Below are 12,870 nucleotides of genomic sequence, written 5' to 3' on the forward strand. Positions count from 1 at the left end.
CTGGAGGCCTGGCCTCCCGGAAACCTCTACAAACTCCTTTCGCCTTTCCTGGTTCTTTGAGCAGCTCACTGTGGTGTTCGGTGAGGTTACAGACTAACAGACTATAGGAACCGCCATAAAAGTGTTTAAATTCTGCTCTGAGCTAAGGCCAAACACTGGCCTCTAGTGACCTTTGCAGGCTAACGGCAGGGTCCTTTTATGTGCCTCGTGTTTATCAGGAGAAAAACCCAGCCCTAAGTCCGTGACATAAGTCTTTCCCTCCAGAACAATCCAGGCATCCGAGTCCCAGTCTGAGAATCGCCTGTGTGGGTCCCGATCGCGAAGGGGAGATCTGGGTTTGCAGAGTGGAAAAATTCCCGGGTCGCTCCGCAGCTTCAGGCTCCAAAGCGTACTGGTAAGTCACTCGTCAGCGCTCCACATCCACGCGCAGTTGTGTTCTGTCCCCGCAGAGGCAGAGCCTGCTGGACCGTGGGCGCGGAGGGGCGCTGGAGGCAGGTGCGGGGGGCCGGTCCGGCGCCGGGGAGGAGCCCTCCAGAGGGGGCGTCGCGCGCGGCCGCGGGCTGCGGGGGGCGGGGAGGCGGCGCGGCGCGGGGCGGGGCGGGGCGCAGGCGGCGGAGCCCCGGGATCGCGCGCCCCGCGCCGGCGCTGCACTCGAGCCGTGGCCGCCCGCCGCGCCGCTAACTCGGGGCGGAAACTTCCCGGGGTCCTGCGACTCAAGCCGGGTGGCGGCGCCCGAACGGACGGGCGGGGACGCCGCTGAGCCCTCGCAGTCTGCGGTAGAGCCCGAGCTCCGGGCTCCTTGCGCCCCTCCCGGCGGACCGGGCACTCGGGGCGGGTAGACTCCCGCCGCCGATGAGGAGTGCGGGGCGGCTGCGCCATCGGCCCGCGCGCTGAGCCCGGGCTGCCCCGTCCCGCGGCCGACTCGACGCCGCAGCCCCCGCAGGTAAGCTCGGGAGTCGGCCGAGTGCCGGCCGAGGGCGCTGTGCGGCCAGGTGGCGGGAAAGGGGCGCGCGGCGACCGGCACCGCGGGCCACTGCGAACAAAGCTGGGGCCGCGCGCGGGTGCCTGGCGCGGGCAGGTGGGGCGCGGGCGTCCAGGGGCTCCGCGCTTGTTCGCTGAGTGCCCAGGAGAGGAGATGGCACCCCGGGCGCTGCGCGTCGCCTCCGCGAAGCATGAGCCGGGAGCTGTTCTGCTTTTCCAGGCTCCGCGGGGCCCAGCTGCAGTTTTCCACGCTACGAACGGCTCGGGGTGTCCCAGACAGGTACTGCGAAGGGATGACTTTAGCCCAAGTTTCTGCCCCAGGCTGGAGCGGGTCGCACCCTGGAGACGTGGTACTGTCTGGTTCTCTGTTGCTTCTCTGCACCTCTTTCTCCATCCTCACGGGGCGCCCGCCCCGAGGGTATCTGGCCCAGCACTCTGGTCAGACCCAACTTTCTTGGGTATTGCATCCTCCCAAGTCATTGTTGGACACTGCTCACTTTGCTTCTAGAACAATTGGTTCTGTTTTGCAGGCAGAGAGACCGAGGTGGCTCAGGCCCAGCGTGAGTTGATGGGGCAGGGTGGGGAGGAGGAAGAGCTTGACGTCCACATTACCAAGGTCCTTTTCCGCTGCTTTTGGTACCAGGCCATGGCTGGCAAAGCTTTCAGAGGCCGCCACCCTGGGTAGTTTCAGCCTGGTACCTGGGGAAAAAAGGCCACCTGGGAGACAGGCTCCCATTTGCCAGAACTGTGGCTCCCTTGCTGTCAGTATAGGAGCTGAGAGATAGCAAGCACGCAGGGGCTTACTCCTTGCCAGATACCAGCACTCAGGCAGGCCCATGTGGAAACTTAGGGTTCCTCATTTGTGACTGGTGAGGCAGCACAGGGTCCCGGGAATAGGGGGGGGGGTACACTCTCAGAAAGCCGGAGCATCTTCCCCTGGACCCCTGTTGCTGCATGGATTCACACTAACAGAATATTCCTAAAATTTCTGAGAGACATACGCTGTGAAAGAAAAAACAAATCTTGGGGTTCTTCTTCACCTGTGTCTTTCCTTCCTCCTCTTCTTGGTCTAGAGGCAACTGAAAGATTTTAGTTTGCTTGTTTGCAGTGCTGGGGCTGGCACCCAGGGCCCTGAGCGTGCTAGGCCAAGTCCCCTCAGCCCATTCCTGACCCAGCTAGGGTTTTTCCAAAAGGATTTTGTTGTTTGTTCTTTCTCAATGGGGCAGAGGCCAGGCTGGCGCCTTACGATTTTGACTTCTAGGATGGCTCCCGGTTGCTCTATTCTGACGTCGTACAGTGCCACAGGAGTAGTCCGTGCCTCTGAGTTTGCTCTCCTGATTCCTTTTAGCACCGTTATCGTTCATCTCCTCAATCTTCTAAACAAGTCTTCAGCATCCACCAAACCCCACACCTCATGTGTAGTCCTTGGGGCTTCTGTTGTGATGTGATAAGCAGTGCTTGGTTGGCTGGTTTTCGAGACAAGGTTTCTCTCTGTGTTAGCCTTGCCTGTCCTGGACTCGCTTTGTAGACCAGGCTGGCCTCGAACTCACAGAGATCCGCCTGCCTCTGCCTCTGCCTCTGCCTCCCAAGTCCTGGTATTGCAGGCGTGCTATAAGCAGTGGTTGTAATTCAACCTCTCATGACTTGGGGCAGCAGGAAATGTGAAAAAAAAAACCTGCTGGGAGCCATATATCCAGGCGTCTGAGGAGGCTGGTTTCTGTTGAGGATTTTCAGACTGTCTCTAGGAGTCCAGAGGATCCAGGGTACAGAGATGGTGATCAGTCTGAGGGCCTGACCCTCTCTCTGAGGCACACCTGCATGTTCCTCCTAGCAGTTTGCTGATGGAGTCCCAGCAGTGGACCTGCTGTGCGTTCAGTTCTGGCTATGCCTTTCCCCTCAGCAAGACACACCCATGGTGCCCGAGAGCAGGTGACTGCCCTGCTCTAAAGCCACCGCCATCCCTGGGCCGCCTGTTTACCTGGCTAAATTTAAACCTCTGCATTCTGAATCCCAGCCTGACCCCCTGGCTCCCCGTCCGCTGTGACCACTGGCCGGCTACTGTGGCTGCGTTTCCTGACTATGGCCCTGTGGTTACGGTTTGGTCTTTTTGTGCTGTGTGTGAGTCTTCTTTCAGACTTTCTAAAGTTGGTCTCTCTCCTCCCTGCTTCCCCGCCCCTGTGGCTTTCTACTCAACTCTTCCCTGAGGGCTGATTTGGAACCTGGGTCAGTACTGGTGGGAGCCTTGCCCTGACGCCCTTCCAGATGCCATGCACGAAGGTTTGAGGAAAGCTCGTCAGAGGCTGCTGCTGCAAGCCCTCAGGGGTCACTGACTCTCAGGTTCTGGGGTCCCCTCAATCGAGTATGGTGCTGGCATCACGACAACCACTAAGGGCTGCTAAGAGGTATTTTTCTGAATCTGGCACCCTAAAACTTCAAATCCCAAAGACTTCGCCTGTCCTGTGTACCCTGACCTGTGTGTCCGTGTTTCCCTTGGGTATTTGTCCTCATGTCTGTCTTGGAGGTGGGATGTGTGTGTGCCTTTTTTTCTCTGGCACTTACTGACTTTCTATAAAGCAGGTTGTCCTAACGGCCCCCTCAGTTCCGTCCCCTGTTCCTCTATCGTTTGCCCTTGCAGTCTGTGGAAGTTACTGTGTGGTGGCCCAGGCCTGGGTGGGAGGCTCGCCAGCGGAAGTCCAGAGGTGTGTCCCGCTAGAGGTGAGGGAGGGGGCTGAGAGGAGGGCCTGGGCCCTGTCCTCTCGCGGTTGCCGGTTCACAAAGCACAGTCTCAGGAGCAAGGTTTGTGGTCACACTTCTAGAGACTTAGGTTGGTCTCCTGGTCCGGCCTCGTAGGGGTCTGTGGCTAGATGGCATCTTGAAGATTATGACAGGGTTTTCTCTGTCTATATCTTCAAGTGACTTGGAGACAGGTGCCTGCTTTATTGTTCTTTGTTCGTTTGTTTTGCAATTTAGGCATCTCATTGGGGGGTTTTTAAGTTTATGTAAAAGGTTAAATAATTTGTCTTTATTTGGAGTTCATTCTTTGACAGTGTACTGTCCTTTCTTCTCAGTAGCTTCTTTGAACCCAGAATATAAACTCCTAAGTGGTTGTTCCCGCCCGTGTGGTTCTGAGCTCAGAGTGGGTCTAGCCAAGTCAGTGGACAGTGACCAAGCTTGGGTTAGAAAAGGCAGTGGCTTAGAAGGTTGGTGTCCCAACTGCAGCCTCCAAAGCTCCCCTTCCCCCCACCAACTTGTCCAGTTAGAGTTGCCAAAGTCCTGTGGGAGGGCAGTATTTAATACACCTTCACTCAGAATTTCCCAAGGAACCTCTCAAGAACGTTGGAAATAGTCACAGAGCAACACACAGTACAGAACGTCATAGAGCTGTTGTGGGCTGAGCTGGTGGCAATCCTGATGTTGCCAACCCTCAGTGCGCTTGCTCACATTGTGAGGAAGCCCAGAGCTCCCCACGTAGCAGCTGCCCCTCTCCTGCCTCCCTGTGAGCCGTTCCTCAGGACAGGTGTAGGGAGGAGCCTGGTATCCTGACTTCCTCTCATCCCAGAGGGAAGGAGGATGCTGGGAAGGTCAGATCACTGCTGAGACCCCCGTCTCGGGTGTGATGTGAGGAGTACACACTTTGCCCACGTGTGTTGCGACGTTTCTCCTGGGAAATCTTCAGTAGTGAATTACTAAATATTTCACGGAAGTCTTGTTTGGGGTTTGAGGCCATCAGTCAAGATCATGGTCCCTTAGAAGGGTGTCATCTGGGAGCTGAGACGTGGGGGGTCCTGGGGCGGGGAAGGCTGGGATGCGACGGGGACTCAGGATGATACTCTCTGAGCCTGGAGCAAGAACACGCTGAGGTGGAGGTGGAGGTGGCGCGATGGCTCAGCAGCTAAGATCACAGCACAGCAGCTCTGGTAGAGGACCTGGGTTCAGTTCCCAGCACCCACACAGTGGCCCCCAACCACTTGTAACTCTGTTTCCAGGGGATCAGATGCCTGCTTCTGAATGGGCACCAAGCGGGTACATGGTGCACAGACATACACGTAGGCAAAACATTCACATGCATGAAATGGAAAATAAATCGAAGGAAAAATTTAAAAGACCAAGTTGGGGCTGCAGAAATGGATGCTAAGGCTCCATGGTGCTTCCTTAGGCCTGGGTATGTACCCACTGTCAGACCACTATTACCAGCTCTGCATTCTTAGGTGAGGCAGGGTACCGGCCTTCTTTGCCTCAGTTTCCATATTTGTAGTCTGGAAACAGTACCTTCATAGCTACCCTCTGTGTGGCTGGAGGCAGGTTGGGATGAAGGTGGTGTGTAAGGCCTTGGCCCATGCCTGGAGCTCTGTAGCGCTTGTCCTGACCTTCGTAGTGGGTTCTAAGGACCACTTTCTTGGTGACCTGCATTAAAGATGGAAGCTGCTGGGGCTGGAATCAGCTCAGGGGTGGAGAACGTGCATGAGGCTCTGAGTTCCACTCCCAGCAGTGCAACAATAGGAAGAAAAAGAAAAAGAAAAAGAAGAAATAAGAAAGCAGCGGCTCTGTCGTTTTATATGTGGCACTCACGCCAGACCTGCCACCTGCATCGGCATCCTGCTAGCTTCAAGTAAAATGCAACCAAAGGGAGCTCAACAGGTAAAGGAGCGTGCCGTGTAACCCCCGGGAGCAGAGTTCAAATCCCTGGAGCCCAAGTGAAGATGGAAAGATGAGAACCGACTCCACCGAGTTGTCCCGTAACTTCTGCTCGCGCACACACATGTGGACACACACCCCAATTGTGAAAGGAGGCGCATAACCTACACCTGACCTGGAAGTACATCCCCACCAAAAGGCGTTCAAACTCATGGTTTTAAAGCTCATGCCAAAACCTTGGAGATGTAAAAAAGCTGGCTACTGGCGGGGTCCTTCCACTAAGAGATGAACAGTGAGCACAGGGCTGTCAGGTGGGGGTCTGTGGCTGGCAGAGCAGGGCCCCAGCTCTAGCCTATATTAGGTCCATTTCCAGTGTGCCACATCTAGGGGGATGGATCAAATCCTTCAGTTGTCAGAGCTCAGCTAAGAATCCTTTAAGTTGTTGGTTCAAGGACTGGGCCACTACAAATGGCTCTAGCCTCTTTCTGCGTCATGTCTGCTGTGCGTAGAGACTTTTCGCGCTTCCGGGCAATACCCCCCCACTTTTCACCAACCTAAAACCTTAGTACCATGGCCAGCAAAACCCTTCACTTCCTGCCTTTCCCCCCCCCTCCCCCCCGCCCCAAGGCCAGCCTCATTCCACACAGTTCTCACCTGCTTCTGACACCGCTTTGATGGTGTGTGAACCCTTGTGCTCTGCCACCTTCTGAGGCTGTCTTGGCCACTTAGCAACCCTTGCTACAAATCTGCCCCCTCCCTGTTCATCTTGTTCTTTGCTGCTTCCTCAGAGTTAAACTGTATCTGAGGTAAAAGTGCCCAGTGAATGTCTGTTATTTGGTTCGGTGTTTGGCACTTGAGACTGCTTCACTGAGTTACCCTGGCTGGCCTGGGACTCACTATACAGACCAGGCTGGCTTTGAACTTGCAGAGATCTTCTGCCTCTGCTTCCCAAGTTCTAGTCCCCACTCTGTGAAAGCGAGCTCCAGGCACCCTGTTTATTAGTGCTAAGGACATTAATATACAGGACATGAGGGTGTGCCTTAAGGTCAATCTGGTAGCCTAAATGGGAATGCGTGTCTTTATAAAGTGTACAAAATAATAGTAATACTGGGCTAAGTAAAACAAAGCAATGCCCTTGAGCACTGTTTCCTACGGTGACTTTGTGTCATTTCTTTGGAAATGGCCTGATTTTTGCCAGATATTTAAAGCGTCACCTTCACGTTGGGCATCTATTGACTAAGAGTTTACATTAATGTAGGGAGTCTTAAGCAAAGGCATGTCACCCCAGGCTACCTGGACCCAAGACACTTGAGGATCCTGGGCTCTGGGCATCAGAAATCTAGGATTTCTGCCCCTGTGTAAAATGGGGTCTTGGGCCTGTGAATGAAGCCGTATGAAGCTTCCACTCTTCCTTTGTAAATGAATCCGAGATGCAGCCACTGCCCCATGCCTCTGCCTGATTCCGGAGCTGTCAGGATCAGATGAAGAGGTGTGCCTGAGCACAGCCAGCAAATGGTACTGGTGCCTGGTGCTGCTCGTACCTGTAGGATGTGCCCAATGGAAATGAGACCCAGAGGTTTCTTTGAATCCACTGACAAAGCACAGCCCCGGGTGACTCATACCTGGCATTTGTCTTCTTGTTTGGTGTTTCTAGGAGTGGCTTTGAAAACTTTGTAGCAGCTTGTCTGGTGAGGTGAAATAGTATCCCGAAGGACTGAAAAGAAGTTACATTCTCAAGCCAAGTGTAGCCCCGCCCCCCAAGCCACGTAATGTTTGATGGTTTCACAGCCCTGCCATCAGAAACCATGTCAGTCAGAATATCATTCATAGCAACGTCTTTGTCATGAAAGAGGGGGTCTAACTCATTATGTGCCGTGCTTGGGAAATCGGACCTTGTGTGACAGGGTGCCAGTGTGAGGACGTGACCTCGGTGGGTTACCCAAGCCCTGCTGACACTGACGGCAGCTTCCTCACCTGTGAGCGCCTCTCCAGGGCTGGTGTAAGGATTAAATGAAGCCAACCCTGAGTGCTCACACAGAATGCACTGGGGCGAGGGGGGTGAGGGGGGTGGGGAGGGCGGGAGGGCGCGATCATAGAAAGTGCTCAGGAAAATGTTTGGCCTAATCACGCTTCTGAAAAACCACAAAGAATGCCTTTGTGCGTCAGGCCAACGAGCAGGTCTACGGTGTGATCAGCAGCTTGCTATGTCTGGGAGGCGGGGTGTTATTTTCACACTTAAACAGGCATTAATAAGCTCCACGTAGCCTGACTCAGGCAACACTGCGTTTTCCATACGTACAGCGTGTTTTGCTGGGACCCTGGTCAGAGCCCTAGCAGACAGCTTCAAGTATATCCTTATAAGCGGGGTTCCGGGAGCACCCGGTTAGGGGTGCTATGGTTGAGTCTTAGGAAGCATCCCACGGTGCCTCTTACTGCCAGGAAGGCTAGCCCGCAAAGCCCTTTGTCGGGGATGGATCCCCTCTGATCTCTGACTCATTGGAATGCTGGCCTCTGAGAACACACTTGGGCTTCCTTCCACAGCTTTGGGCTGGGAAGAGGCTCTTGCCTACTTTATGCCTCTTTCTCTGGCCCTGTCCTGCTTTGCCACAGAGTGGTAGGGTTGCTACTTGTAGAGGGCAGTGGGAAGCGTGGTAAGGGTCAGGCCAGGGCCAGGGCCTCCACGCATGTGAGGCCACCGTTCTGCCGCTGAGTATGTCCCCAGGACCCCTTTCCTGTCCAATCAATGTTACTGACATGTAACTTACATGCAGTGAAACGTGCACACTAGATGTGTGTAAGTCAATAAACTGGGACAAACGGAAATGCTCATTAAACTATCCCCTCAGCCACAAGACATCCTTTCCGCTCACAGCGAAGTCCCCTTTACAGCACAGTGTGCAAGCTACACCCGGAACCCCGGGGCTCAGCGTAGTACACTACACCATGACCTCAGGGCCTTGGGGTGATTGAATTATTGTAGATTAATTTTACCTGTCCCAAAATTCCATATCACTTGAATTATACCAGAACTGGGGATTTCTCATTTGCTACTCAGCTTCTTTTGCCTGGTAAAATCTCTAAGGCCTATCTGGGTTCTGCAAAATGGCTCGTTTCTTTTTATTACCGACATTTGCATATTATCTTTTCTATCTGGTTGTTCCAGATCAATTTTTAAAAATATTTTATTTAATTTTAATGTATGTGCATTGGTGTGAGGGTGTCAGATCCTGGGGTTACAGACAGTTGTGAGCTGCCATGTGGGTGCTGGGAATTGAACCCGGGGCCTTTGGAAGAGCAGGCAGTGCTCTTAGCCACTGAGCCATCTCTCCAGCCACCATGGTTGTTCCAGATTAACTTCCACAGTTTGGGCGTTTGTGTGTGCACGTTTGTGTGTGTGCCTGCGGGGCTGGGGGAGATAATGTGTGCTTGTGTGAGCATGCTTGTGTAGACGGAAGATATAGAGCTTGTGTGTCTTCCACTGCTCTCCACATGATGATGATGATGATGATGATGATGACGACGACGATGATGATGATTTTGATTTTTTGAGACAGGGTTTCTCTGTGTAGCCTTGGCTGTCCTGGACTTGCTTTGTAGACCAGGCTGGCCTCGAACTCACAGTGATCCACCTGCCTCTGCCTCTGCCTCCTGAGTGCTGGGATTAAAGGCGTGGGCCACCATGCCCAGCTCAGTCTATTTTCATCAAACACCACCTTTGAACTTTTTATTTTGAAGTAATTTTAAACTTACAGAAACATTGAAAGAATAGGTCAGACAATTTTACATGCCGTTCACTTAGTTTTCCCCGTTGCTAACATTTCACCCGACAACACTGCATTTCAACGGGAAACTAACGTGTTACAGTTTCAATGGTAAAACCTAGCCCTTATTTCAAGTTCCCAAATTTGTCCCAAATGTCTTTTATTTTTTCTGGCTCTAAATCCAATAAACCATCTCATACTGAGCTCAGTTGCCACGTTGCTGTCACCCTCATCTCCTCCTCCTCCTCCTCCTCCTCCTTTGACGAGGTCTTCCTATGTAGCCTAGGCTAGCCTCAAACTCACAATCTTGCTGTACCTCAGCTCCCTGAATGCTAGTGTTGCCCAGCTCTTGGATGGTCTTTTATTTTATTTAGCATTTGTTTGTTTGTTTATGGTAGGTGAGTATGTGTGCCAGGGTATGCATAAAGAGGTCAGAGGACGACTTAACAGGAGTTGGTCCTCTCTCCCCACCATGTGCATCCTAGAGACAGAATGCAAGTCATCAGACTTGGCAACAAGTTCCTTGACCCACAGAGCCATCTAGCTGTCCCCTCTTGTGTCTTTCTAATCTTCTCCAACGTGACACACTTCCTCAGTATGGAGACATTGAACATCTAAGTTGTAACAATTACCCTGGCTTCCCCTGACTCTGCTTCCTTCACCCCGGCCCTGTGCTGGGGATGGAACCTAGGGTCTTATCCTAGGCAAGCGCTCCATCACTGAGCCACACCCTCGGCCCTTACTCCTGTATGCAGATTCCTCCATCAGTTAGGATTTGCATGGTGTTTCTTGGGATTCACACATGGTTATGCATTCTGTTAAGAATAACACAGGTCGGCCGGGCGGTGGTGGTGCACGCCTTTGATCTCAGCACTCGGGAGGCAGAGGCAGGTGGATCGCTGTGAGTTCCAGGCCAGCCTGGTCTACAAAGCAAGTCCAGGACAGCCAAGGCTACACAGAGAGACCCTGTCTCAGAAAAAAAAAAAAAAAAAAAAAAAGAATAACACAGGCCGCACTGGAGCACCTCACGCCAACATGCATATTACTGTGATGCTAGCTTTAATCACTTAATGGGGGTTTTATATGGCTCAGTGCAAGTACCATGTTGCTACTCAGTTTCCATCTTTCCCCTGCAGAATTTAGTCTCTATGGTGCTTGCTCACGGTTAACTGCACACACACTTAACTCACATCTCTTTGTAAACACACTTGGCCGCTGTAGCTAAGTCACAGCAGGAAAATTCCATTTCTGTCTCCCCACCTTAGTACATTGTCATATCTTTATGACTAAATGTTAATATTTCTGCTTTGGTCAGTTGCCTTTCAGTTTTGAAAGGCCTTCATACACTTACACTTCCAACTCTTGCTCTGATCTGGACATCCATCCGTTTGCAGTCTGCAGATTCACTTTCAGCATCCCTGTGGTGTGGGTCTACTGTAGCGGCCTCTCAGCTTTCATCTATCTGGAAATGTGTTTATTGCGTTCTTGGTTTTGAGTTATTCTTCTGGATATAAAAATTGTTATCTTTCCTTTCAGCATTTTGAGTTTTGATGAGACGTTGGTTGTCTTAAAAAAATCATTGCTCCTGCATATCATCACCTGCTGCCTCCACTGTGTGTGAGTGTGCGTGTGTGTGTGTGTGTGCGCGCGCGAGTGCACATTTGTGTGCACGTATGCACATGTGCATGCAGAGGCCAGAGGTCAGTGCTCTGTGTCTTCCTCAGACTCTCTCCACTCTATTTTTTGAGGCAGGATCTCACTAAATGTAGAACTTACCAGTTGACTAGGCTGGCAGCCAGTGTGCTCCAGAGACCCACCTTGCCCCTGCTTCATAGCACAACTATATAGAAGTGCACTCACTGCTGCATCTGACTTCTTCAGTGGGTGAAGGGGAACTGAACTTGTGTAGCGTGTACCTTACCAGCCAAGTTACCCACGTAGCCTCTGCTGCCTCTGCTTTTAAGACTTTGTTCATTCCTTTTTTTTTTTTTTTACTGTATCTTATGTGTATGGGTATATTGCCTGCATGGGTAGGAGAGAGGGTCTGTTCCTCTGGAACTGGAGTTATAGATGATTGTGAGCTGTCGTGTTGGTGCTGGGATTTGAACCTGGCTCCTCAGGAAGAGCAGTAAATGCTCTTAGCTGCTGAGCCATCTCTCTGTCTCCAAGATATTATTTTTAGCAGCTTGTTCATGGTGTGTCTCAACGTGGTTCTTTTTTGCTTATAGCTCTTAAAGCTATTTCAATGTACAAGCTGGTGGGGTTTTGTTGTTGTTTTGGTTTGGTTTGGTTTTTCGAGACAGGGGTTCTCTGTGTAGCCTTGGCTGTCCTGGACTCATTTTGTAGACCAGGCTGGCCTCGAACTTGCAGTTATCTGCCTGCCTCTGCCTCCCAAATGCTGGGATTAAAGGCATGTGCCACCACCGCCCTCTGCATTTTCTTTTTTTAATCAAAGTTGTGAAAACGTTGGCAGTTACTCACTCTAGCATTTTCCTTCTCCATTTCCATCCTCTGATCCTGACATTTTAACTACATTAGCTGGTTTGATTCCTACACACTGGTTAGCAAATTTACTTTCTTTCTGTGTGCATATGTGTGAGGAATGATTTCTGTGCATACATGTGCACATGCATGCAGAAGCCAGAGATTGACATTGAGTGTCCTATTTTTTGAGACAGCATCTCCCATTGAACCTGGAGCTACTAACCTGGCTTCCCAGGGAACCACAGGACCCTCTGCCTCCACTCCCCGGCGCTGGCATTACAGGAGCATCACGTCCTCCAGCCATTTTGCTTAGATGTTGGAGATCTGAGCTCGTGTCCTTACGACAGGAAACAAATGCTTTATTGTCTGTGCATTCACCCTCAGCCCCTCTCCTGAGGATCCGAGTCCTGGGTATAGCACTCATCTGTTTGTGAATTCCTGGATTTGGTTAGGCCTAGTGCTGCAACTGCTCAGGAGGCTGAGGCAGGAGGATTGCCAGCCTAGGCAATTTAGTGAGACCCTATCATAGAATAAGTTCTAAAATCAAGGTTATGTGGCTGTGGTAGAGAGTGCCTGCCCCGCATGGTTAAGACCCTTGATGTCAGTGTTGAAAGCGCAGCGACAAAACAAACCTCTGACTTTATTAGCTCTTTTGGGGGGGGGTTGTTTGGTTTTGTTTTTGTTTTGGGCTAACAGTTCAGCTTCTGACTCATCACTTTGTGTCAGTGTGGCTGCTCTGACCCTTTGCCACCGCAGAGAGCACAAGCATCGAGCAGCCCAACAGGACACAAACCCAGCTCCTTCAGAGACTGTAGCAGGGCTTGCTCTTACTGTTTCCTCTCTTTGTGTCCAAATAATTTCCCAGAATGTTCACTTGGTAGTTATCTTTTCACCAACTGATAGGCATTTACGGTTGTTTCTACTTTTTAATTATTGTGAATAGTGTTACTGGCAATGTGCGAATATAAGTTTTTATGTTGGGGGATACCGAGGAATAGAGTCATTGGGG

At 51.7% G+C, this 12,870-nt stretch overlaps 1 protein-coding gene across 3 annotated transcripts in view; it reads left to right on the forward strand.

Annotated features, from left to right (window-relative positions):
- Positions 1 to 272: 272 nt before the first annotated feature.
- The window catches only part of WNT5B (Wnt family member 5B), a 116,724-nt gene continuing 104,126 nt past the window's right edge, over positions 273 to 12,870 (forward strand). For 2 of the 3 annotated variants that reach the window (XM_084766123.1, XM_084766122.1), the window contains exon 1: positions 607 to 943. The gene's annotated coding sequence lies outside the window, so the exon portion shown is untranslated. Of the gene's footprint in view, positions 395 to 606; positions 944 to 12,870 lie in introns of those variants that run through there. The other variant, XM_084766126.1, reaches the window with a different exon arrangement.

Source organism: Acomys minous (assembly GCF_964271855.1).
Source record: "Acomys minous genome assembly, chromosome: 17".
Taxonomy (NCBI): Eukaryota; Metazoa; Chordata; class Mammalia; order Rodentia; family Muridae; genus Acomys; species Acomys minous.